The 26,965-nt window shown below is 45.5% G+C and overlaps 1 protein-coding gene and 1 long non-coding RNA gene across 6 annotated transcripts in view; one reads left to right on the top strand and one right to left on the bottom strand.

The window, feature by feature from the left end:
• Window positions 1-26,965, top strand: part of GGACT (gamma-glutamylamine cyclotransferase) — a 46,443-nt gene that overhangs the window by 602 nt on the left and 18,876 nt on the right. The window contains exons 2-3 of one of the 5 annotated variants that reach the window (XM_079138657.1): window positions 3,072-3,243; window positions 6,207-6,324. The gene's annotated coding sequence lies outside the window, so the exon portion shown is untranslated. Of the gene's footprint in view, window positions 1-2,265; window positions 2,630-3,071; window positions 3,244-6,206; window positions 6,325-26,965 lie in introns of those variants that run through there. The other 4 variants (XM_079138656.1, XM_079138655.1, XM_079138654.1 and 1 more) reach the window with 4 other exon arrangements.
• Window positions 8-20,399, bottom strand: LOC306660429. Its single transcript, XR_013763623.1, has 3 exons — window positions 15,455-20,399; window positions 1,498-1,585; window positions 8-216 (listed from the first exon to the last, which is right to left on the bottom strand). It is a non-coding gene; the product is annotated as an uncharacterized lncRNA (long non-coding RNA).

Raw genomic sequence — 26,965 nt, 5'->3', positions numbered from 1 at the left:
AGGCGCGGGCGCGGGCGCGGGGGCGCCGTTGGGCCAGGGCCGCCGCGGGGGCGCGCGAGAGCCGGGAACGGCCGCAGGCCCCGCGGGGGCACCGCGCGTCCCGGCGATCCGGCTTCCGGCCCGCAAGGCTGCTCGAGCAAGGTCGCGACGTCCAGCGAGGACGGTTTCAGAAATCGAGCGCTTCACTAGAGATGCTGTTTGCAAGGAGCCCAAAACCTGCAGAAGAAAAATAAAAACTTCTGGCATTGCGAGCTTCTGAGCTGAGGTTTCTTTGGAGCCATGTAGGAAACACCTGGACTTGGAGAGCCATTTCTTTCTCCCATGCTTTCAGATGTGTTGCTGCCTCACTCGTTGGCCAGGGGCAACTCCGCAGTGTCGCGCAGAAGCAGCAGAGGTGTCTTTTGAACACAGCTGGTTGGTGCTGAGTTGAGTTTATTAGTAGTGAAGTGATAAGATAATGCACTGGAATTGTCGCGGTATTTTTTTTTTTTCTTTTTTTAGAGTAGGCTATTTATTGTTGGGGGGCCAGGATCACAAATTAAAAATGAAAGCATATCTCTGAATTAATTGTATTGACCTATATAAAATGTAGGGTTTACACACACCGGCCTAGTTAGGTCCTTTTTCTTGTCACTGAAGACTTACTTCCCTGGCCCCATTCAATGTAATGACTATGTTATTATGGAAAACCCTGCAGTTCAACTCCTTTTTCTTTGAAACTACTCCCAGGAGAAACCACAAGTTTTTGAATAAGCAAACCTCTCTTTCTCAGTTCCTTTGAAAGCTGAGTTTGTAAAGTTGAATTCTAATTGGTGGACTTCTGTATGGAATTTTTTATACTAGACCTTACCAACCAGAACCCTAACTACTAACACTAATCCTGGAGAAGGTGGTTATTCACTCTGATGTTGGCAGGAGGTAGCAATATGTGAACAAAACAGGGGTAGAATCCTGTTTTTTAATTATCTGCTCATTTTTCTTTTTATTTTACCTCCTAAGATCTCTCTATTCCAGCTGCCAGCATTTGCAGTCTTTGGAAGGTTGTGTGCCTGCCACCGGCCTGGCCTTTACCAGGGATGAGGTTCCCATGGGCTGGCAGCCGTATTTGAAGAGAGACAGGACCCAAGGAAAGGTGGCAGTAAAAGGAGAGCATCAAGTGATCTTAGCAGCCTCCTCTAGAACATTCTCACCTGCGGCAGTCCTTGACTTCTAAAGACGTCCTTTGGAAAACCTTAGTTAAGCATGACTACGCGGCATCTTGGTTATAAGAATTTATTGCTTAGTTGAAGGCCTCTACAGTCAGTGAAGCTGCTCAGAGCAAGACGGCCTTATTTAGTTTGCAGGCCTTGCTCCTGAACCCAGAGGGGCGCAGGCTGTGGTTACTCTGTGAGGTATTGGTGTACTCCCTCAAGTGGCTTTCCAGAAAAACCCAGCAATGGGAAGTCTCTGGGTTTGTAGGACATTCCGTGTGCTGTTGGAGTAGAGAGGAATACTCACAGGAGGACACAGGGCAGGTCCCATCTGGCCTGGACCTTGGCGGAGAGTGATTTCTTGTAGGAAAGTGGCATTCCTGGTGGTAGCCACCCTGAGCAAAGATAAAATGCTTAATATGAAGACAGTCAGAGTTCAACAACGCTGCCCCAGCATGGGGAGGACTGGGCTGAGCAGGAGCCTGGGGAGAAAGCTCTCTGGTGATCAGCTCTATTTTTGATCAAGGTTCTGATTTGTTTTTCATTAAGAAAAATGTGAGCAAACAGAAGCACAGGAATAGTATAATGGATTTCCATACATCTGTCAAATAGATCACACCATTCTTGTTTGGTCATATCTGCATTTTTTTTTTTTTTTTTTTAATTTTTGGTCGAAGCAACTCAAAGTGGGTTATCCTAGACAACATCACAGTTCTCCTCTAAATTGTTCCGTATCCACCTTCAAAATATGGACATTTTCTCCTAAAACTATAACATTATCACCTCCTAGTGAATGTGACAATAATTCCTTAATGTTTTCCTAAAACTCAGCTCATATAGAGAGATTTCCCTGATTGTCTCAAAAATGCACTTTTTTTTTGGTACTAGGGCTGAACCCAGGGGCACTTAACCACCAAGTCACATCTCTAGCCCTTTTTATTTTTTAAGTTTTGAGACAGGGTCTTGCTAAGAGAAATGTACTTTTTTACTCTTGGTTTGTGTGAATCATAAACCAAACAAGAGCCATGCTTGGTATTTGTTGATTGTCATTTTCAATCTAGGGCAGGGAATTGGCAAACTTTCTCTGTGAAAGGCTAGATACCCTCTCAGCTTTGCAGGCCACGGGGTCTCTGTGTAACTGCCCGGCTCTGCTGTTGTCATGCAGTAGCTGTAGCTGATACATACATCAGTAAGTTGGCTGTGTTCAATAATGTTTCGTTTTCAAGGTTGTTTTTTTAAACTCCCTGGTGGACTAGACTTACCCACAAGCCATAGTTGGCTGACCCTGACCTGGACCCTGAGTTTAATGCTAATGATTTACTAATGGCACTTGGTTGGTTGCCTGTAGAATGCTTTATTTTCTGCATTTCCTTGGCTGCTTTTTGTGCAGTATGATTTAACTTGCTCCTGTAGCCCCTTTATTTCTTATGAATTGGAAGGTAAATTTAAAGGCTCAGTTGGGATCATGCTCACCTTTTCTGGCAAGATTACTTCAGAAGTGGCTTTAATTTTTTTTTAAATATAAATTTATCTGACTTAAAGACTTAGAAACTCTCATCTGGGAAGCTCACATTCTTAAAATAAGCTTTGCCTGATGGCTGAGAATACGCTTTTTTCCTTTTCTTACTTACTTGAAGGAGAGATTATCACTTGTTTCTCAGGGAGGTCGAGCTCTTTGAAACCCTCCTCTAGGCCAGTGGGAACTCCCTTCTATTCCAGGGGTTCGGTTCCTTAGCCCTCTGGGCTGGAGGATCACATATTCCCACCCAATGGAGACTTCTTCCATGGATCCAAGCTCAGGGTTTGAGATTACCTTCCAAGGGGCATTAGATTTTGTTTTAATCCCCTCTTACACACTCAATTTTATGTGTCTCTCTCCAGTAGGACGGAGAACCGGACTCTTGGTGCACATGGGCTTTCTGGCCTCTGCTTGAGGCGGATATACCCATCCTGTATCCTGTGGAAAGATTCCAAAGCCCTGAACTTAAGACTCTCAGACTCACAATGCTCCTGGATTCCTGGGCAACACATCTTTGAACAAACAAACTTACAGGTGAGAATTGTTTCCTCTTCTCTAGACTACTCCTAACCCCTAAATTCTAGAGGAGCTTGTTATGGTCTGGCTGAGAGGTATCCCCCAAAAGCCCATGTGTGAGACAGTGCAAGAAGGTTCAGAGGAGAAATGACTGGGTTGTAAGAGGCTTAACCCAATCACTGATTTAATCCCCTGATGGGGATCAACTGAGTGGTAACTGAAGTGGTGGAGTGTGGCCAGAGGAGGTGGGGATTGGGCATGGCTTTGGGGTATGGATTTTGTATCTGGAGAGTGGAGACTTGCTCTCTCTCTGCCTCCTGATGTGAGCTGCTTCCCTCTGCCACACTCTCCTGCCATGATGTTCAGCCTCACCTAGGGCACCAAGGGATGGAGACAGCCTTCTGTGGAGTAGGATCTCTAAAGCCGTGAGCCCTCAAATAAACCTTTCCTCCTCTTAATTGTGCTTATCAGATCTTTTAGTCACAGCAGCGAAAAAGCTTACCAAAACACAAACGTTGGCATTAAAACGAGGCCGTTGCTGGTAAGTGTTGTGGATTGGAGATGTGTAGTTGAGGAATCATTAATTATGTCATTATACTAGTTTTTGTGTATGTTCAGCTTTTCATAATGAACACATTTTCTTTACAAAAGAGAGAATGCTGGGAGAAAGCCCACCTTAGTCCCATTTGCTCATATTCAGCAGCTATTTCTTAAGCAGTTCTCTGCTTAACCCATGATGTCTCATCATCCTCTATGTAGGACATCTATAAAAACCAATGAAAGTTTATAGGAAACTTGCTCAATTTCAGTTTTTATAGGCGTTTTTCACACAGGACCATGAGGCACTATGGCTTAGCACTGGGGGTGTGCTGGGTTCATAAAGGCTCATGGTCTTGAACTTACAGTGTTTACAGATATTAGTGGCAAAATGGCTGAATAGGCAGGATGAAAAGAGATGCTGCCACCTTGAGAGTATTTTACCTGTCCATCTACAGGGTGGAGAGTCCAAAGCTTCCCACAGTTCTCCTCTCTTAGTACCTTGCCCATCATGACGTGCTGAACGAGAAGCCCGGCTGGCCTCTCCTGACCCTCTTGACTCATACAGGAAAGAGCTATTGAATAACCATATTAGTTTCATAGGTTTTCTATCACAAATTACCCCAAACTGGGAGACTTAAAACAACAAATTTATTCTCTCCCAGTTCACAGAAATTCAAAATCAGAAATCCAGGTGTAGGCGGGCCTGTACTCCCTCCGGAAGTGCTATGGGGAAATCCCTCCTTGCCTCTGCTGGCCCGTGGTGGCTCTAGGTGCCCCTCGGCTCATGGCTGCCTCACTCCAGTGTCTGTCCCATCATCACATGGCCCTCTCCTTTCTCATAAGGACAATTACCACTGGATTTAAGGCCCTTCCAGATTCTCCAGGGTGATCTCATCTCAGGTCCTTCACTTAACCACACGTTCAAGGTGCTTTTGCTGAATGAGGGAACATACTCAGTTCTGAGGATCAGACTTGGACCTTTTGGGGGCGCTTTTATTCTCTCTGCTTCTCTTTGCAGCACAGCAGCCACCCCAGGGTCAGAGTGGCTCCCCAGGCATTTGGTGGCAGACACTTTAATGCTAGCTGCCCTGTCCTCAAGGCCTGTCTCCACCTCCGCTCTACACTGAGGTGGCCCGTGTGCTCTAGCCCTTCAGGCCTCTCCTGCCTCTGCATTGGTAGGAGGGTGTCTTTGCTGTTGTGACAGAATACCTAGCTGGGTAATTTGTAAAGAATAGAGATTTATTTCTTACAGTTCTGGAGGCTAGAAGTCCAAGATGGCGGTGCTGCATCTGGCTCGGGCCTTCTTGCTGCATCGTCCCATGGTAGAAGGACAGGAGGGTGAAGGCACCAGAAGGGGAGAAGGGGCCATGTGGACTTGCTCCTCTTCTCGGGAGCAGACCGCTCTGCAGCAGCTGTTTTGCCTATTTAAAGTTTGTGATCATTTCCCTTAGACAATTAGTGGTTTTTGCATACTAGCCCGGCTGCTGGGCTGGGGACTCTGGTTAATACACCTTCACCCTCTTCATGTCATCATTTTGGGTGGTAATCACAGCTGCCTGCTTTGAAGACTTTCTCCCTCAATTTCACTTTCTGTAAAGTTAGGTGTAGTTCATGAAAGCCTAATACAAACTCATGAGAGGGAAAGAGTCCACCTGATAAAAGAACAGAGAACCGTTTGACCACATTCCTAGGAGTAGTTGGAAAAGCCAGGCCACTGTCAGTGTGACAGTTATGTGAAGAGTCACGATCAACAAGCTCTTACAGCAGAGGCCAGGTAGCTGGGTATGCTGGGTCCCAGGCCCTGAGGTCAGCTGTGACACACTGTGGATATATTGACTGCAAGAACTTTCCAGAAGGTGTTTCCTGCTGCTGCTTACTAGTTTCTCTAGTCTCTATGGTCACTTTCCATCTGTGCTGACTGACAAACTGAACACATACAAATTCCATTGACCCAGATATCAATATACAGGTTTGAATGACTCTAATCCAGAAACTGGAAATGTTCCAAAATCTGAAACTTTTTGAGTGACAAAGTAGCAGATTTCAGAGCATTTTGGATTTCATATTTACAGATCAGGAATGCTCACCCCGTAAAGTCCATGCAAATATCTCCAAATCTGAAAAAACTGAACTCTGAAACACTTTTGGTCCTGCGTGTTTCAGGTAAGTGATATACAACGTGTCAGGGTGGCAAAAGTGTTTTTATCATGTAGCTTTTGAAGAATATCTCTAACAAAGTCGCCTGTGACACACTTGTGTCTAGAGAAGTTTGCCACTGGCATTGTTTGGGATTGGAACCCCCAACAGAAAAAAAGCAGGTTTTGTGTTTGGAGATTTCTCTGTGGCCTCATAACTTCCGGTATCTCTTTACTAGTGAATGGTTTTTGAGGTCAACTTTGTGATCCACGGGTCCCTTAGAAAACATCTGTTTCCCTTTCTAGTCTTTTATTTTAGTTGTGCCAGTGTAAATGATAAACCCCTGATGAAGAAAGACTGGGGAAATATCATTCCTGGCCTTCATGCTTAACAAGGAGGTTGCTCCTGCAGAGACACCTCCAGGTAGGGAACCCTCCTCCCCCTCCTCCTCCTCCTCCTCCTCCTCCTCCTCCTCCTCCTCCTCCTCCTCCTCCTCCTTTTTTTTTCCTCCCCTGCCCTCCCCTGCCCTCCTCTCCCCTCCTCTCCCCTCCCCCTGTGCCTTTTATTGTGAACATTGCCAAGACCTTACTAGTGGAGTGTAAAACCTCTCCCTCACCAGCCACACGCATCTGGGACCAGCGTGGCTCACAGGCAGGTTTGTGTTTTGGAGTTTCGTTTGCTTCTGGAGGATTTCGAAGCACATGCTATAAATCATGTCATTTCATCTCCAAATGTTGCAGTAGGAATTTTATTTAAAAGATTCTTCTTACATACCTAAAATCCTAACATTAATGAACAAAAATCCCATGATATCTAATATGGTATTTATAGTTCCCTGGTTTTGTAAGAACAAGGTCTACGCAGGCAGCTTCTTCTGATTGGAGCTGGGAAGAGCCCATTCCTCAAACTTGCTTCTATATCTCAGGTGCCTGTTATTAGTAAATGTATGTCGGGCACTGATTTAGTTCAATTCCAAGTGCTCTTCTACTTTTTACTTCCGTTTCAGAGTAGTTGCATTAATAATATGTGGGTATATCATTTAAATTTACGTACAGGAAAATTGACTTTTTGTGCAATTCTGTGGGTTTTAAAATGTGTAGGTTCTCATAACCATCTTTACAACCCAGCTCCCCAGAACACTTCCACCCCCAGAACATCCAGAAGACCTCCCTCCTTCTGCCCTTCCTAGTCACACCCTCCCTGGTGACCAGTCATCTCTTCTACATCCTTATAAATTTTGCCCTCTCTTGAATGTCATGTAAGTGGACTTTGCAGAATGCAACCTCTGAGACTGGCTTCCATCACCCAGACAGTGCCTTTGCCACTCATCCGTGTGGGCATCCTTTTTTTTTCTTTTTTTTTTTTATTTTATTGTAAACAAATGGGATACATGTTGTTTCTCTGTTTGTACATGGCATAAAGGCATACCATTTGTGTAATCATAAATTTACATAGAGTAATGTTGTTTGATTCATTCTGTTATTTTTTCCCTTTCCCCACCCCTCCCACCCCTCTTTTCCTTCTATACAGAGCTTCCTTCCTCCATACTTGCCCCCCTCCCTAACCCTAACTTTAACCCTAACACTAACCCTTCCCTCCCCCCATTATGTGTCATCATCCACTTATTAGCGATATCATTCTTCCTTTGGCTTTTTGAGATTGGCTTATCTCACTTAGCATGATATTCTCCAATTTCATCCATTTGCCTGCAAATGCCATACTTTTATCATTCTTTATGGCTGAGTAATATTCCATTGTGTATATATACCACAGCTTCTTTATCCACTCATCAATTGAAGGGCATCTAGGTTGGTTCCACAGTCTGGCTATTGTGAATTGAGCAGCTATGAACATTGATGTGGCTGTATCTCTGTAGTATGCTGATTTTAAGTCCTTTGGGTATAGGCCAAGGAGTAGGATAGCTGGGTCAAATGGAAGGTCCATTCCAAGTTTTCTAAGGAATCTCCACACTGCTTTCCAGAGTGGCTGCACTAATTTGCAGTCCCACCAGCAATGTATGAGTGTACCTTTCTCCCCACATCCTCGCCAACACCTGTTGTTGCTCGTATTCTTGATAATCGCCATTCTAATTGGGGTGAGATGGAATCTTAGGGTGGTTTTGATTTGCTTTTCTCTTACTACTAGAGATGTTGAGCATTTTTCAATATGTTTGTTGATTGCTTGTAGATCTTCTTCTGTGAAGTGTCTATTCATTTCCTTAGCCCATTTGTCAACTGGATTATTTGCATTCTTGGAGTAGAGTTTTTTGAGTTCTTTATAGATTCTGGAGATTAGTGCTCTATCTGAAGTATGATTGGCAAAGATATTCTCCCACTCTGTAGGCTCTTTCTTCACATTGCTGATAGTTTCCTTTCCTGAGAGAAAGCTTTTTAGTTTGAATCTATCCCAGTTATTGATTCTTGCTTTTATTTCTTGTGCTATGGGTGTCCTGTTAAGGAAGTCTGGTCCTAAGCCGACATGTTGAAGATCTGGACCTACTTTTTCTTCTATAATCTGCAGGGTCTCTGGTCTGATTCTGAGGTCCTTAATCCATTTTGAGTTTAGTTTCGTGCATGGTGAAAGATATGGGTTTAGTTTCATTCTGTTGCATATGGATTTCCAATTCTCCCAGCACCATTTGTTGAAGAGGCTATCTTTTCTCCATTGCATATTTTTGGCCCCTTTGTCTAGTATGAGAAAATTGTATTTATTTGGGTTTGTGTCCGTGTCCTCTATTCTGTACCATTGACCTACCTTTCTATTTTGGTACCAATACCATGCTGTTTTTGTTACTATTGCTTTGTAGTAGAGTTGAAGATCTGGTATTGCAATACCCCCTGTTTCACTCTTCCTGCTAAGGATTGCTTTAGCTATTCTGGGTTTCTTATTCTTCCAGATGAATTTCATGATTGCTTGCTCTATTTCTGTAAGGTACGTCATTGGGATTTTAATTGGAATTGCATTGAATTTGTATAGCACTTTAGGTAGTATGGCCATTTTGACAATATTAATTCTTCCTATCCAAGAACATGGAAGATCTTTCCATCTTCTAAGGTGTTCTTTAATTTCTTTCTTTAGTGTTGTATAGTTCTCATTGTAGAGGTCTTTCACCTCTTTTGTGAGATTGATTCCCAAGTATTTTATTTTTTCCGAGGCTATTGTGAAAGGGGTAGTTTTCCTAATTTCTCTTTCTGAAGATTCATCACTTATGTATAAAAATGCGTTGGATTTATGGGCATTGATCTTGTAACCTGCTACTTTACTGAAATCACTTATGAGTTCTAAGAGTTTTCTGGTGGAATTTCCAGGTTCCTCTAAATATATAATCATGTCATCAGCGAACAGGGATAGTTTGAGTTCTTCTTTTCCAATTCGTATTCCTTTAATTTCTTTGGTTTGTCTAATTGCTCTGGCCAGAGTCTCAAGAACGATGTTGAATAGAAGTGGTGAAAGAGGGCATCCCTGCCTTGTTCCAGTTTTTAGGGGGAATGCTTTCAGTTTTTCACCATTTAGAATGATATTAGCCATGGGCTTAGCATAAATGGCCTTTACAATGTTAAGGAATGTTCCCACTATCCCTATTTTTTCTAGTGTTTTGAGCATGAAGGGGTGCTGTATTTTATCAAATGCTTTTTCTGCATCTATTGAAATAATCATGTGATTCTTGACTTTAAGTCTATTAATATGGTGAATTACGTTTATTGATTTCCTGATGTTGAACCAACCTTGCATCCCTGGGATGAAACCCACTTGATCATGGTGCACTATCTTTTTAATATGTTTTTGTATGCGATTTGCTAAAATTTTGTTGAGAATTTTTGCGTCGATGTTCATTAAGGATATTGGTCTGAAATTTTCTTTCCTTGATGAGTCTCTGTCTGGTTTAGGTATCAGCGTGATATTGGCTTCATAGAATGAGTTTGGGAGGGTTCCCTCCTCTTCTATTTTATGGAATACTTTGAGAAGTATTGGAGTGAGCTCTTCTTTAAAGGTTTTGTAGAACTCGGCTGAGAACCCATCTGGTCCCGGACTTTTCTTTGTTGGTAGGCTTTTGATGACTTCTTCTATTTCAGTACTTGAATTGGTCTATTTAAATTGTGTATGTCCTCCTCGTCCAGTTTAGGCAATTTATATGTCTCTAGAAACCTGTTGATGTCTTCGAGGTTTTCTGTTTTGTTGGAGTATAGATTTTCAAAATAGCTTCTAATTATGTTTTGTATTTCAATCCTGTCTGTTGTGATATTTCCTTGTTCATTCCGAATTTTAGTGATTTGGGTTTTCTCTCGTCTTCTCTTTGTTAGTGTGGCTAAAGGTTTATCAATTTTGTTTATTTTTTCGAAGAACCAACTATTTATTTTGTCAATTTTTTGTATTGTTTCTTTTGTTTCAATTTCATTGATTTCAGCTCTGAGTTTAACTATTTCCTGACTTCTACTACTTTTGGTGCTGGTCTGTTCTTCTTTTTCTAGGGCTTTGAGCCTTAGTGTTAGGTCGTTTATTTTTTGAGTTTTACTTCTTTTATTAAATGCGCTCCATGAAATAAATTTCCCTCTAAGTACTGCTTTCATACTGTCCCAGAGATTTTGATATGATGTTTCTTTGTTCTCATTTACCTCTAAGAATTTTTTAATTTCCTTCCTAATATCTTCTATTATCCCTTCATCATCTAATAGCATATTGTTTAATCTCCAGATGTTGGAATAGTTTCTGTGTTTTACTCTTTCATTTATTTCTAACTTCAATCCATTATGATCTGATAGAATACATGGTAGTGTCTCTATCTTCTTGTATTTGCTAACATTAGCTTTGTGGCTTAATATATGGTCTATTTTAGAGAAGGATCCATGTGCTGCTGAGAAGAAAGTGTATTCGCTCTTGGTTGGATGGTATATTCTATAAATGTCCGTTAAGTCTAAATTATTGATTGTGTTATTGAGATCTATGGTTTCTTTGTTCAATTTTTGTCTGGAAGATCTGTCCAGTGGTGAGAGAGGCGTGTTAAAATCACCTAGTATTATGGTGTTATGGTCTATTTGGTTTCTGAAATTGAGAAGGATTTGTTTGACATACAAGGATGAGCCACTGTTTGGGGCATAGATGTTTATGATTGTTATATCTTGCTGATTTATGCTTCCCTTAAGCAGTATGAAATGACCTTCTTTATCCCTTCTGACTAACTTTGGCTTGAAGTCCACATTTTCTGAAATGAGGATGGATACTCCAGCTTTTTTGCTGAGTCCATGTGCATGGTATGTTTTTCCCCATCCTTTCACCTTTAGTCTTTGGGTATCTTTTTCTATGAGATGAGTCTCTTGCAGGCAACATATTGTTGGATCTTTCTTTTTAATCCAATCTGCCATTCTATGTCTTTTGATTGATGAATTCAGGCCATTAACATTCAGGGTTATTATTGAGATATGATTTGGTTTCCCGGTCATTTGGTTCATTTTTTAAATTTTATTTATTTATTTGTTTGACACAACTTGGCTCCTCCTTTATTTGACAATTCCTTTAGGATAATTCCTCCCTTTGCTGATTTGCTTCTTTGTTTTTCATCTCTTCCTCATGGAATATTTTGCTGAGAATGTTCTGTAATGCTGGCTTTCTTTTTGTAAATTCTTTTAGCTTTTGTTTTTCATGGAAGGATTTTATTTCATCGTCAAAATTGAAGGTAAGTTTTGCTGGGTATAAGATTCTTGGTTGGCATCCATTTTCTTTCAGCGCTTGAAAAATGTTGTTCCAGGCCCTTCTAGCTTTTAGGGTCTGGATTGAAAAATCTGCTGATACCCGTATTGGTTTCCCCCTGAATGTAATTTGGTTCTTTTCTCTCACAGCCTTTAAAATTCTGTCTTTATTTTGTATGTTAGGCATTTTCATTATAATGTGCCTTGGTGTGGGTCTGTTGTAATTTTGTGTATTTGGAGTCCTATAAGCCTCTTGAACTTGATTTTCCATTTCATTCTTCAGATTTGGGAAATTTTCTGATATTATTTCATTGAATAGATTGTTCATTCCTTTGGTTTGTTTCTGTAAGCCTTCCTCAATCCCAATAATTCTTAAATTTGTCCTTTTCATGATATCCCATAGTTCTTGTAGATTCTGTTCATGATTTCTTACCATCTTCTCTGTTTGTTCAACTTTGTTTTTAAGGTTAAATATTTTGTCTTCAATGTTTGAGGTTCTGTCTTCCAGGTGTTCTATCCTATTGGATATGCTTTCTATGGAGTTCTTAATTTGGTTTATTGTTTCCTTCATGTCAAGGATTTCTGTTTGGTTTTTTTTCAATATCTCTAACTCTTTATTGAAATGATCTTTTGCTTCCTGTATTTGCTCTTTTAACTGTCGATTGGTGCGATCATTCAATGCCTGCATTTGCTCTTTCATCTCATCATTTGCTTCCCTGATCATTTTAATTATGTACAATCTGAACTCCTTTTCTGTCATTTCTTCTGCCATGCTGTCATTGGGTTTTATTGATGTAACATCTAGATTTGTTTGCAGCATTTTCTTTCCTTGTTTTCTCATATTGTTCAGGTATCAGTGGACCGCTAAGATATTGCAGATTTCCTTTATTGACTTACAATGTCCCTGAAGATTTCTATATATATCCCCTCTTAGCCTTCAGTAGGCTGAAGTCTTGGAGGAAGCTGATAATGCGGTGCTCCACAAGGAATCTGCCTCTCTAGGAGTGGTGGCCTTCAGGTGGGGTATATTCCCTGCTAGTGGGCAGAGGTGCCTCCACTTGTTGACCAATGGTCATCCAAAGGGGAACTAGGCTCTGGGCTGAGGCAAGGCCTGTTTGGGCCTGTGTCTCTGGTTTTACTGTCCTTGTGGGGAAACCTCACCCGGCAGGGAAGACTCACCCGGTGGGGAGGCCTCGCTGGTCAGTTCCCTCCTAGAGGTTCCCCTCAATTTACAGCTACCGCCTGGGCTGGGCTGCCTTCCTCTGCAAAGTTCCCAGGGGCCCGGCCCTACCTCCTGGGCCTGGGAGCCTCACCCTTCGCAGATGAATCTCCTTAGGCTGCCCCTCCTCAGAGAATCTGCCCGCAGGCCTGGAACCTTCGCTCCGCCCCTAAGCCTGTCTCTGTGCGGCTCTTCCACCAAGAAGCCTCCTAGATCCTGGGACCCTGCTCTGCACCTAATCACCTGGCTATGCGGCCCCTCCTCTGAGCAGCCACCTGGGGCCCCGTACAATCACTCTGAGTCCCAGAGACCCGCCACACGCCTCTTCCTCCAGACAGCCGCCCAGTATTCTGGTGCGGTCACTAGGAGTCCAAGCAACTCACTGCGTGCCTCCTCCTCCCACCGACCACCCGTAGCCCGGGGCAATCAATCACCCCGAGTCAAAATGACCCTCCCCGTTCCTCCTCCTCCTCCAGGTAACCCCCCAGGTGTTCAGGAGCGGTCACTCTGAGTGGCTCTGAATCCACGTGACCCGCTGCACGCGTCCTCTGGGCAGCCGCCCGGAGCTCTGGTGCGGCCACTGGAGACCAAGCGACCCACTGCGCTTCTCCTCCAGGCAACCCCCCTGTGTTCAGGAGCTGTCACTTTAAGTCCAAACAACTCACCACTCGCCTTCTCCTCTGAGCAGCCGCCTGGAGCTCCAATGCAGTCACTGCGAGTCCAAACGCCCTGCCGCACTCCTCCTCCTCCTCCTCCTACTCCTCCGGGCAGGTCCCGGCGTTCAGAAGTGGTCTGAGTCCAAACAGCTCGCCACGCAGCCCCTCCTCTGGCAACCGCCTGTAGCTCTGGTGTAGTCACTCCGAATCCAAGTGGCCACGCTCCTCCTCCTCCTCCTCAGGGCAGGCCCCGGTGTCCTGAGTCCACACAGCTCTCGCCGCTCCTCCCCTAGGCAGCCTCCGGAGCCCCAGTGGTTGCTCCGAGTCCCAGCGCTGTGCTGAGCGGCCTCCTCTACGACGCTCCCAGTTGTCCGAGTTCACTGCTCCAGCGGGGGGAGGGGCTTCTCGCCGGCAGCTCTACTTCACAAGTTCCCTGCGTTCTGGGACTACCGCCCCATCCGGGACGCCTCCCCAATGCGAGAGACTCACCCGGCTGCTTTGAGTTGGTCCCAAGTCTCTCAATTTCTCCTCTTTTGAATCCTGAGTCCTGGAGCAACATGAAATGCAGCCACCCTCTAGGCCGCCATCTTGAAACAGACCGGGCATCCTTTTTTGATGCTGTGGTCTAAACATCCGCGGTGCATGCCCATCCACTATGGGTGGATGTCTGGATTATTTACAACTTCCAGTGATTATGAAGAGAGCTACTGCAAACACTTGTATGTGGGCTTTTGTTTGAAGAAAATCTTGTCTTTCTAGGGTGACTCCCTAGGAGTACAATTGCTGGTAAGTGATGCTTTACTTTGATAAGACACTGCCAGACTTAGTTTTATAGGGAACCATCCAGAGTGGCTCTGCCTCCTTGTGCTCCCACTAACAGTGGTGAGGGAGTTCCAGTTGCTCCACGACCTTGTCAGCACTTCATATTATCAGCTTTGGGTTTGGTTTGGGGTTTCTGGGTTTTTGTTTGTTCGGTTGATTTTTTTTTTTTTTTTTTTTTTGAGCCATCCTAATAGATGTTTGTATTTTTTTGTTAATTATCTGATTTCAGGTTTTTGAGATTATAAAAGAATATATTTAATCTTGAATAAATTACAGCATTACGTTTATTTTATATATTTGTTATAAAAATAAGTATTTTATTTTTCTGATGATTTTCTACATTTAAATATGGTAAATATTCTATATTGAAACATTATTAAAACCAGAATGTTTTGCAGACTAGAGTCTCTTAAATCTCACCCATTGAGAGATCACGCTTGGCAGAGGAGTGCGAGATAATAATATCTGGATGTGCGTTTTGCAGTGATCAGTTCATCACATGCGCCATGTCTTGTTCCTATTTTAGGGCTACTGGCCAATTGTGCCATGTTTGTTTTTGCCACTGGTTTCATGCTAGATTAGGTTGATGGGTGAACAGTTAATTACCTGACAGCAAATTGGATGCACATGGCAAGTCATTTCGTTTCACTTTTAACCATAGTGAACACTGTTAGTTTGAAACAACGGACCTCTCCATGCTTCTGAAACAGAAGTCAAAGCTTGCATTTGACCACCTCTTTTCTTACAAAATCATGGCCAGCGTACGGAAGGAGACCCTTTGACTTTCCCTATCCTGTGCCTCCCCCTTCAGGTGATTCAGGGACTGGTCACTGGTCACTGTTGCTTCAAAGTGTGGAGTTGTCTCCTGAGTTAGTTACCAAAATGCACCTTTGTTGTTGTTGTTTGATTTGCGGTACTGGGGATTGAGGCCTCATGCATACTTGACAAGTGCTCTACCAGTGAGCCACATCCCCAGCCCTCAAAATGCACCCTTAATCTCAGTCCTCAGTCACTCCTCCCACCAGATGAAACCGTGAAAGTCTCCAGACACAGCGTCATTGCTGAAGAAGGCCCTGTCTGTAAATTCAAGCCTCACCCGTTAGCCTCTGTGGCTCAGGCTTCCAGCTGGCGGCACTTTTAAAACCTAGGGGTTAGAGGGTCCCATTAACTACCTGGAAGAAGGGTGGCATAGAGGTTTTTCTCTGGGACTTGATTCTTCCTCCTTTGCTTCCAAAATGGTGCTGGAGGGTCAGACCTGTTGACACACCTTCCTTTCTAACCGAGGGATGTCAGAAAGGAAAAAGCTGAGAGGACACAGGAAGGAAGATGGAGGGAAGAAAGCCAATGTGTGTCTGAGGTTGTTGTGGTTGGAAACCTTAGAGACCAAGAACGAGGAAGATGTGGTTCAAAGTGTTGAAGAAAGGGATGGACTGCTGCAGTCAAGTGACTTTGGGTTAAATACTAACATATTAATTAGGGCTAGAAAATGTCAGAAGTAGTGAAGGATTAGTGAAGATGTTACCTACAGGAGACCTAAGTCTTTGTTTTGTTTAAAGTTATTTATTTTGGTACTGGGGATTTAACCCAGGTGCTCTTAACCACAGAGCCACATCCCCAACCCTTTTTATTTTTCATTTTGAAACAGGGTCTCGCTAAGTTTCTCAAGGCCTTGCTAAGTTTGCTAAGACTGGCCTCGAACTTGCCATCCTCCTGTCTCAGCTTCCCTGGTTGCTGGGATTGTATGTGTGCGCCACAACACCTGGTTTAAAGTCATTTTTTAATCATCTTTAAGCGATATGCTTGTTGAAATTTTTTAATAAAGTCATATATATGTGCATATATACCTAGAGGGTGGGAGGAAGGGACAATGGGAACACATGGGGTCTTTAGTCCAGGGGTTTTAGAATACCAGACTAATACACCTGCTGCCCCCTGGTGGCAGCATATTAAACAGTGCGGTTCACAGTCAAGGACAACCTAGCCCATTTACTGCCCTGTCCCAAGAATCCTAGAGCAGGCTAGGAGGTAGTTTTTCTTCCCCACTCTTGTGATTACTACCTGGGTGATCTCAGGTAAATCATTCAGTTTCAAGTCCATATTTCACTTTCTTCAACTTTAACATGTAATTTCTAAAGTTTTTTTGTTTTTTTTTTTTAGATTTAATGTCCTTTAATTCTCAGATGTTCACAAATATTGTGTAGTACATTTCTTTCCCTTGGAATCTGTACCCTAATCCCAAGTAATTATTCAAGAAGGCAGGTTCTAGAATACTTCCTGGAGTGTGATGGGATTCAGCTCTGGGCAGAAACTGCATGGATCTATTGCAGCACAGTTCACGTGAATCATATGATGAGCCTGCATTATTAGTATTAAATGTTTAAAAGTTACATCATTCAAAAAACTTGTTTTTTAGTAGTAGAAAAAAAGCTTAATAACACTTACCATCTTGGCAAATTTTAAGTGACCAGGTAGTGTTAAGTGTCTCCACATTATCGTGCCGTCTTTGCTGTTATCCAGTTGCAGAACCTTTTCTTCTTGCAGAACTGCAGGTCTGTACAGTAGCTCCTCATTCCCCTCTTCTCCCAGCCCCTGGTAACTACTGTCCCATCTTTTGTCTCCATAAATCTATTTGAGATACCTCACTTAAGTAAAATCATGCACTGTTTGTCCATTTGTGACTGGCTTATTTCACTTAACATCATGTCCTCACAGTTCATTCATGCTGTGGCAGAATTTCCTTGGGTGGCTTCCATTGCTTGGCTGTTGTGGACAGTGCTGCGGGAAATGTGGGAAGCCACGTCGTACCATGTTTGTTAGTGCAGGGAAGGGCCTATATAATTTTCCTGTGCATTTAGTTAAAATTCGTTATAAAGAACATTAGTCAACCATACTAAATAATTGGTATATGGACTTCTTTTGTATGGATGAGTAATTTTGAAAGGAACCAGGACTGGGGGTGTAGCTCAGTGGTAGGGCATTTGCCTGGCATGTGGGAGGCCCTGGGTTCAATCCCCAGCATTAAAAAAAAAAAAAAAAAAAAAAAAAGTAAAAAGCTAAAAAGGAATATTTATTGGACCCAACAATATACTAGGCTCTGAATCTTGATGCACACTAATATTTATCCCTTATAATTCTGTGGTTTACCCTTTTCTCAGAAGGAGACTGCTAGTTCTTAAAATCCCCTGTAAGCCAGAATGTGCCTTTACCTTACCTCCACACGTTGGTCCTCAAGGTGGGCATTATTTGTCCTGGTTCTCAGTGCTGTAACTAATGTTCAGAGATGAAAATCTTTGAACAAGGGCACAAAGGTGGCAGGGCTTGGCTGACTATGAAGTGCAGTACACCTCCTTCAAGTTGTGTGTTCTGCATACACCACACTAGCTACTGCTGCCGGGAGCTGCAATCTGAAGGAGATTGGAACAATATCATAAAAGTGCAGTGTTTATAATAACTTAGAAAAACTTTCATAATGTTTTTGTATGAAATAGCAACCCTTTGCCTTTTGCTTGCAGGGAGAGCATTATAGAAGAGTTCATCCAAACTGCATGGCCAAGGCCTGCTCCTGGGAGGTTTTGCAGAATGAATCTCCCTGCTTTAAAGGGTGGTCCCCATGTGCTGAGTCCCACGTTTCTGAGGTTACCCTCCACTGCGTTAATATTTTCCCTTCCTTCCTTTGGTTTGTCAGGAAGCTAAGACCAGTGCCATTGCACCTTGCCCCTGTGTCTTCAGTGCCATGGCGCTTGGGGCTGGCTCTGGAGCTGCTCCAGCGCTGTTTCACACAGGTAAAGGGCTAAAAACTGTCCTTAGAGGGGTGGTTTTCTTGGAGACTCCATAAGCTCCTGGGGAGAGCCAACACAACATTCTCTCACATAGGGGACTTCTGCATGAACAAAGAAGTAGTGATATAGCATCTGAGAGCCACTGAAGCCTTTCTAAGAGTGTCTGGGCACTCAGGGTAACATTTCTTGGGACTTTAGCCTCCTAGAGATGGGTGAGGAACCAGACTGCTTTCAGAGACTTGTCTGAGGTCTTTAGTAACCTGCGATGCAGGATGTTGGTCAGTAAATATAAAAAAAAACAAATGGGAGTAGCAGAAATTCTTAGTTGCCACCAAATATCCCTTCCCTTTCGTAGTTCTTGATCCCATTTTATTCAGTGACCCATGTGCCTAAGTGTGGTGAGCAAGGGAGGTGAGCAGATGTGTGTGGGACTTCCAGGAAGAGACTGAAAAGGAGCCCGATTCAACTGGGAGTAGGCCTGGTTGGTCACCCTGCCCTTCCTCCATCCTGCTCCTTTGAATGTGACCGTATGGCTGGAATTTCAACAGTTTTTTTTTTTTTTTTTTTTTTTTTTTCTCATGAGGGAATTTGAGAATGGAAAGCATCTGCTAGTTGTGGAACAGAAGCATTGGATTGCACAAATGGCCGCAGATTCTTCCCGGCCCCTTACATGTATGCCCATGCAGTGTGGCTTTGCAGCTCTTCTCGTATGGGGAGGGAGTCTGTGCTTTTATCCTGGAACCTGTAGAGCATCTGAGCCTGCGTAGGGCAAGTAGGCTTTCTTCCTGTGGGGAAGTAGAGCCCAGGCGGTGGAGGGGGAGGGGACTGAGGTTTGAAATTCATTACATGTGGAAGGGTCAGTTAGTGCGCTGAAGCTCAAGGGAGCCAGGTGTCCCCACGTCAGAAAACAGTGTGACAAATACAGAATGAAGAAAACTGGAATGAATCCTGTGATGTGGTTTGGGTTGAGTGGATTGGTGTAAACTTGTGGTTTTCAATATAGAAGTAAATACAGATATAAATGTGTTGGTGTAGACATATTCTATTGAGGAAGGTGGGGGCATATGCACCCCAATAGCAATGGGTGTGCCTCACTCCCAGATATTGGCTTCTAAATACCATTTTTCACTAAGAGGAACAAGGGCTCATTAGAGAAATGACTGGTCACAGTGCTGGGACATAAAAGACCAAGGCAAGCTCAGAACATCTTAAGCTAGAAAGCAGGGAGAGTACTCAGAGGTCAAGGGGACAGAGATGCCTGCTGGAATGAGCCCCATCTATCCAAATTGAGGACAGTTTGAGCATAAAAAAAAAAAAAGGATAGCATTGGATATAATAGGAAACTGTGGTCCACACACATATACATGAGTAAATGAACAAGGGGCAAGTTTGATGGGGAATGAGGTATTTGCATTGTCTCAAAGTACCTCCTATCAGCTAGAAAAGTGGAGAGGGAAACTTCACTGTGCAGAAGACTGTCATCACCTTTATGGGGTGATCAGAATGAACATCATCAATAAGGAGACAAATTGAAATCATGTGCCATGTGATAAGTAATGAATCTTAATTAGGAGGCACTATCTGACCATACCAAATTCAGGGATATTCAATGGAATGAGAAACCTGAAGCTCTTTAGCAGATCATGATTGTTAAAGATGGAGGAATTTTTCCAGACTAAAGGAAAATAAGGATGTGACAACTGAATGCAGTTGGAGTCTGCACTGGGTTCTTTTGCTGTAAGGTACATCATTAGGATGGTTCACAAATTTTAAAAGGTCTGTGCAAAGTAATAATTCCAGTAATGTATGTCAGTGCCCTGATGTGAAGGGTTGATGGAAGCCGCAGTCTTTTTATGACCTAATCTCAGAAGTACTGTCTCATTGTTTCCTCTGATTATTTGAAGGCAGGCACTGAACTAGCCTATGTTCTCTCAGGCAGGAATTATACAAGAACCAGAAGTCAGGGGCAGACTCCTTAGGGGCTGGGTGGCCACCCACCAGAGCTCTATCTCTGGGAATAGGCCAAGGCATGGCCTTGATTGCCTCTTGGAGCCATCACCCCGCCTAGGGAGGGAGCAGCAGCAAGACCAACTAAGATGGGATTAAGTGTCTCACTATACCACACAGCTAGAGCAGGGAGTGGGAGGGTGCAGGGAACCGGGTGCCCAGCCACAGGTGGAGGTCACCTTTAGACTCCTCGGATGACAAGCCTGTGTTTAAAAAGCGTAGCTCATCAACTCCCTCATTGTTGCTGGTTGTTGAGGGGCTGGCTCACGGACATCGGTGGTCCCAAGCCAGCTGGCACAGAGGCTTCTGCGGTCTCCCCGTGCTACCTGGAAACCAGGGAAAGTGTTTCAAAGCACGCTGCCAAATCGTGAAAGAGTGGGGCTGTCACCGAGTCTCGTAAGTAGCACCTGCCTTTCCTGTCCGCAGTTAAACGGGCAAATAGAGTTGTCAGCATTGTCAGGTAGGTGACTGCATCAGGCTCTGACACGGACTCACCCCACTGGCAGTCCACGCTCTGATCTTAGGCGCGGTGTCTAGAGGGCTGTTTCTTTCCTTCTGAAAACCACCCTCTTTTTGCCCCTGCAGTGCCGGGGGTGAGACCCAGGGCCCCCCACATGCTCAGCAGGCATTTTACCACTGAGTTACAACCCCAGTCCTTTTTTTTTTTTTTTTTTTTTCCTTTTTAGATGGGGCCTCACTGAGTTGCCCAGGCCTGTCTTGACCTTGTAATCCTCCTGCCTCAGCCTCCTGAGAGGCTGGGTTAGAGGTGTGTGCCACCCCCCGCCCCCCTGGCCAGTCTCCCTGTGTTTTAAGTCTGGTCTGAATACAAATAACTTTCAGAAACGAAGTCGTCGGGGATTTTGAGTTGTTAGTTTGAGGCCTATCATCACCACGCCAAACAAGATTGTGAATTTGGGGAGTCCAGCTATCCATATGCTGGGCAGCGGGGTCACAGTACTGGGGAGAGGGAAGCCAGCAGGCCACCTTTTGTGCCGTGCTGCACACAGAACCGGCCTTCAGGCTGCTCCTCCCGTCATTATATTCAAAAGCCAGAGCCAGCAGAGCTGTTTTAAACCTCTGTGCTCCCAGGAGTCGTGGCGTCCGGGGTACGGGTGAAACGTGGCCTCTGGGAGGCCCTGCCACTGCCCACCCAGCTCAGAGCACTGGAGCCTGGGCCTGTCCTGCTGGTGGGACATTGAAAGGGCTAATATGTATTAATGTGGAAAGGGCTACCTTTTAGTTCCTAAAGGTGTGCGCCAGGTGGGGGATAGTGGGGATTGAACCCAGGGTACTCTACCACTGAGCTCCATTCCTAGCACTTTTGATTTTGAGTAGGACCTCACTAAACTGCAGAGGCTGGCCTCAAACTTGCAATCCTCCTGCCTCAACCTCCCGAGTCACTGAGATTACAAGTGTGCACTGTTGCACCTGCCTTCATGTTTATTTTTATGTAGTTTTAAATAATTTGTACACTTGAAGTGTGTTTTCTAAAAAGGTAGGTTTACAAATGTTAAATCTTTGATACCAGAAAAAGGTGTTTTTTTGGTTAATTGAATTTTCCACATAGATGAAGGTTAAGCAGAAATCTTTTCTGGAAAATCCTATGACAATGAGTTAGTGTGCCTTCTGTTTCTACAGCACGCAGAGCTGAAACCTCGGTAGTTCAAAGCATGAGTAGAAAACTAAGCCGCCCCTCCCACCATCAATAGCTCCGCCTTGGATAATGTCCACTGTAGTAGACCCAGGGCTCCCTGACGGAGCTCAAGTCTGTGGCCTCAGTGGGCACTGGCAGCCCCTGTCCAGTGCTGTACCTGCCACAGTGAACGCAGAGTGGCCTTTGCAACCAGAATCCTCTGCGTCTCCCCTGCACTCAGTGTGTTTTGCACCATGGAAGGAACGGTGAGCTGGTAACCCTGGATGCTCGGTTCCTGTTGGTGGAGGGAATTTCAAGCTAAATATTGGAAACAATTTTGTCAAGTCTTTGTGATTCAAATAGAAAAGAGAAATTGGCTAGTTGGGAATTCCAAGGACCAGATGACTGACATCTGGTTTTCCCCTGGGGAGGGAGAGGGTTACCGAACCTCCTGCTCCTACGTAGAGGACTTGCCTCACGTGTGCAAGGCCGTAGGTTCAACTCCAGCACCACAGAACGAAAGAAGAAAAAGAAAACAGTAGAAAAATCACTGAGTCGTAGGGTGGGAAGTGACCAGTCCACTAAGGCACAAAAGTCGGAGGGGCTTGTGATGAAGGTGGAACCTGAGCTGAGACGTCCCGGGTGGGTTGAGTTGGGGTAAGAAACAGGATGGGGGGTCTCGAAGGTACAAAGAGGTTAGGAGAGGGAGGCTGCCGGGTGCCAGGAGCGCGGGCTCGGCTAAGATTCAGGGGTGGGAGACAAGGTCCGTTGTTTGGGGTCCTGAACGGCAGAGGAAAGGGACGTCCTGTGTCCCTGGGAGCCACTGGGCTCTGCTTCTGGGGGACCAGTGTGGTTTTGAGGTGGAGGTGGTGTGGAGGGGAAACTCGGCGTGTGACAAGGTGTCGCTTGTAACTGCGGGAGGCTGGCGACGGCTCCCTTTGTGTGATGGAGGCTGCAGGACAGCTGGTGGGGACAGGGCATGGCTGCTGGAGCTCTCAGCCTGGACGTCGCCAGTGGCGTTTATGAGAGGAAGCTGGAGAGGCTCTGGCGGGAGAGGAAAGTGGGCATCCAGAAGCCGGGCGTGAGCGGCACATCGGGGGCTGCCAGGCAGGCCCAGGCCCGCGCCATGGTGGAGGCCATGGGAGCCGATGTTCCCAAACAGGACAGGAGGCCGCGGCTTCGCCTGCCCTGCCTCTTGTGGACGTGGCTCAGCTCGGGCCACCGCAGCACCATCTGGGCCAGGCTTATTTTCTCACGGGTCTGGAGGCTGGAATTCTGCGACCAAAGCATGACAGTGCTGGTTTCTTCAGACGCCTCCCTCCGTGGCTTGTTGGTCGCCTCTGTGTGTCTGCGTCCTGATCTCTTGGGGGCACTGGCCCTGCTGGACCGGGCTCACTCTCATGACCTTGCTTTAACTTAGTCGCCTCACCTCCAAACACAGCCAGATGTGGTGGGGACCCAAGTCGGCCACGACAGCTGGGAACTCGGGAAGTTTACCCAGGTGGCCTGGGCGTGCTTTGCAGTTCCAGGTGAACAACCCTTGTTTTTCAGCTGTGGGGACAGGGCAGAAGCTTGGCAGCGCTTTTTCTGGGGAAGGAAGAGCTCGGATCCGAGTCAGACCCCTGAGGGAGGTCCTCGCTCTGCTTACCAGCCGTGGGGCTTGGGCAGGTTCCCTTAGGTCCCGGGAGGTCAAGTGGGTTGATGTGGAAGGTTCAGGTGGCACACAGCAGGTGGCCTGGAGAGCCGGTCGGGTGATTCCCGACACCAGGCTGTGAGGACAGTGGTCCTGCAAGGGAAAAAGGGGTTTTCTGTGCAAAACCAACACAGGTGCCTGGGCAGGGAAGTGGAGCCACGGCCTCCCACACAGTTGTGCAGACGGCTGGGGTGTCTGTCCAGGCCAGCGGGCGGTGGGCAGCTCTGCTGTTTCCTGGCATCCAGCTTCACAGGATGTCTGCTGCTCTCCATCCCAACCTTAGGCCGGAGCTTGCAAGGTCAGCAAGGTGAGGGCTTCTGTCCCCTTCTCAGACACACCCAAAGCCCAGGGAGGCTAAACCAGGTCCCCCAGGGGCCTCCCCAAATCCAGTCCCTCCAAATCCCACTCTGGCATGTGGTCTGCAAAAGCTCCGTGTCCACGGCTCAGTGTCCAGCACCTTCTCAGAGCAGGGAGACTGGGGAGTAGCCCTTGGCAGGATCGGTGTTTTTTCTACTGGTTTCTCTCGTTGAAAACGACTTCGTTCGTTGGGCCTGCACGTGCCAGGCACCGGTGCACCTGATGCCAGGCACTGGTGCACCCGGGGGAAGTGCCCGCCCCGCTGAGACGTGCTGGCTGCACTGCAGATGGAAACCAGCTCAGAGGTTCGGTCGCTTGCCAAGGCCCAGAGCCCAGGCTGCTCTCAGGGCAGGTCAGGGGCCCCGGCCCAGCCCAGTTCTTCTGAGCACAGGAGTGTTTTCTGTGGGGAGGGCTTTTCTTGTGAGGGTGGCATTTATGTGGCCTGCAGTGATACCCGCTGCTCTGCACTTTTCAAAATCTCAGCGTTTCTGTGTCAACAGCACCAGCAATAACAAAGGCCGTGTGTCTCAGAGCCCTTCCGGGTAGACCCAGTTCTAGAATGGGACCAGAACTGGGGCAGTGAGCCCAGAGGTAGAACGTCCCGGGTCGTTTGCATTCTGAGTGATCAAGAGGAAGCAGCTCCCCGGGGCAGTTCTTAACTCACGTGGAATCTTGCTTATACCAGAAGAAAACGTAACCAGAAGGTGACACAAAACAAAGTGCAAGGAAGTTTGTAGACGGTTAGTAATGGAAGAGTCATGGGGCAGCGTGACAGGGAACACTGAACCCAGAGATTGAGTGTCCTGGACTGTTGGTGTCCAATGACATGCAGGTGGGTGTCACCAGAGTTTCCCTGAGAGCAGAATAATAATTGGGGGCAGAGGAGATGTGTCTCCTGGGGCTGGGTCCCAGGCAGTGTGTGACTGTGGGGGGCAGGGGTGTGCACTTGTGATGCGATGACACCCAGTCCCGCTGAGCCCTGGAGGAGTCGGAGAGGTGCAGCCCAGCTTGTCAGAGAGGCTCTGGATTTCAAAGGTTCTGACCCAGTTTGCCACACATATATCGCTTTTGTTAGATCACATGCTCTGGCTCTTAGAAAACAACTCCATTGTGCTGTGGGACACTGTGTCCTAGGAACACAAAAAAGCACCTTGGCCAAGAGTCTAGGAAAACAAGATTATGTGAAGACATGGATGCATCTACCACGAAGCCGCAGGCCAGCGGCAGGGACCCCTGGGGTCAAGCGCTGTAAGAGTCCTCAGCCCGGAGGCATCGGAAGGTGAAAACAATAGAAGCAAGTGTTTGTCCAGCAGGCCGCTGGTGCCTGAGACCACACCAGGGCTGATTCTCCAGCAGATCCCGGCTGAGCAGCAGAGGAAGTGGCAGGAGCCTACAGCTGCCAGGCACTTGGCTGTCCCAGAACCGTGGATCACATTGTCTAGAAATAGAGCGGAGCTGAGCTCGCTCCCCTGGATAGAGCACTGAGACAAGAGAGCATAGCGAGTCCCCAGCCGCAGCCATTCAAGCTGCACAGAAGAGGCGTGGGTGAGCCCGTGTGGCATATCAGGCCTGGGACCGTGGCACTGACAGGACCTCAAGCAGTCCAAGCGTGGGGAGAAAAGGGCTGCGTTCAGATGCTGGCATTGGGTGGGCAGGCATTGTTTTCTTCAGATAAATCATCTGTTAATGTACATGCAATAAAATTCACCCATTAGCTAAAGGTTCAGTGATCTAGTTCTTAAAGCTCAGCCAGCGTTGACAGGTACATATACTCAGGCAAGTCAAGGCACAGGACAGCTCCGGCCCACACCTTCCCTCAGCCCCTTGGCAGCCAGGCTTCTCTCCTCTGCGTCCAGCCCTGTGGCCACTCCTGTTCTCTGTCCCTGTCCTTTGCCTTCTCTAGAATGTCGGTGGAGACATTCAGTGTGCAGTCTTGGGTGTCTTTCACTCAGCGTGTGCATTGAGATCTGTCCTGGGTAGTGTATCCCTGGGCCTGGGTTGGTTCATGCCGTCTCCGGCGATGTGCTGGCTCTGTGAACAGAACAGCTTAAGCATTCTCAGACAGGTCTTTATGTAGATGTATCGGCTCATTTATCTTGAGTATTTTCATTCCCAAAGTGACCTTGTACATGTATGTTTAACTGTATGAAAACTGTCCAACTATTTTCCAAAGTTGTTTCAAATGTCTGTTATCCTATATCCTTGCCAACATTTGATGCTGGCAGTCTTCAGTTTTAGCCATAGTAGTGGGTATGTAATGGCAGCATTGTGATTTTTATTTCCTTTTCCCTAATGACTAATAGTTGTGTGTTTTCACAACGATTACTTGAGATTCATTCATCTTTGGTAAAATATCTGTTCATGCTGTCTTTTGCCTGTTTTTAGGCTGTTTTCTCCTTCTTGAGTCATGAGAGTTCTTTGTGTATTCTGAATAGAAGTCCGTTACCAGATACGTGTTCTGCAGATCCTTTCTTGTCCTCTGCATTTGCCTTTTCACTCGTCTTCAGAGCAGAAGTTAATTTTGATGTTATCAAACTCACTCTTTTTAAAATGTTTGTTGTGTTCTATCAAAATGTTTCCTTCCTAGAAGTTTTAGCTGTTACATTGGATACATTCTGAGTTTAGCCATATAGAATGGCGATGAGGGTTTCTTCTTCTTCTTTTTTTGCATGTGGACATGCAGTTGTTTAGCACTGATTGTTTAAAGGACTGTCCGCCCCCGCCACCCCCATGAATTCCCTCAGCACCTTTATTGAAAGCAGTTGACTATACAAGTGTGGGTCCACTTGTGGACTCTCTTCCATTGATTTTTTAAACTAATTTTTTAAAAATGCAGTAATTCACATCCCACAGAATTTGCCCATTCTCAAGCATACAAGTGGGTGGTTTAGTACATTCGCAAGATTTGCCCCATCACCACTGAGCCCTCCCAGTGTCTTTCTTTCCTGGAATTCCTTGCTCTGTTGTTGCTTTGAGATATTCAACTACAAACTTTGTTCACCTTTTTCAATATTGTTTTGACTGTTCTAGATCCTTTGAACTTTTATGTAAATTTTAGATTCAGCTTATCAATCTACAAAAATAACCTTGAGATTTTCATTAAAATTAGGTTGAATTTATAGCCCAACGTAGGGAGAATAAGCATTTTAACTATATCCAGCCTGCAGTATATCTCTATTCTACTTAGATATTGAATTTCAACAGTGTTTTGAAT

Source organism: Sciurus vulgaris (genome assembly GCF_902686455.1).
Source record: "Sciurus vulgaris genome assembly, chromosome: 4".
Lineage (NCBI taxonomy): Eukaryota > Metazoa > Chordata > Mammalia > Rodentia > Sciuridae > Sciurus > Sciurus vulgaris.
The sequence above is the reverse complement of the archived record's forward strand: the minus strand, read 5'-3'. Positions and strand labels throughout refer to the sequence as shown.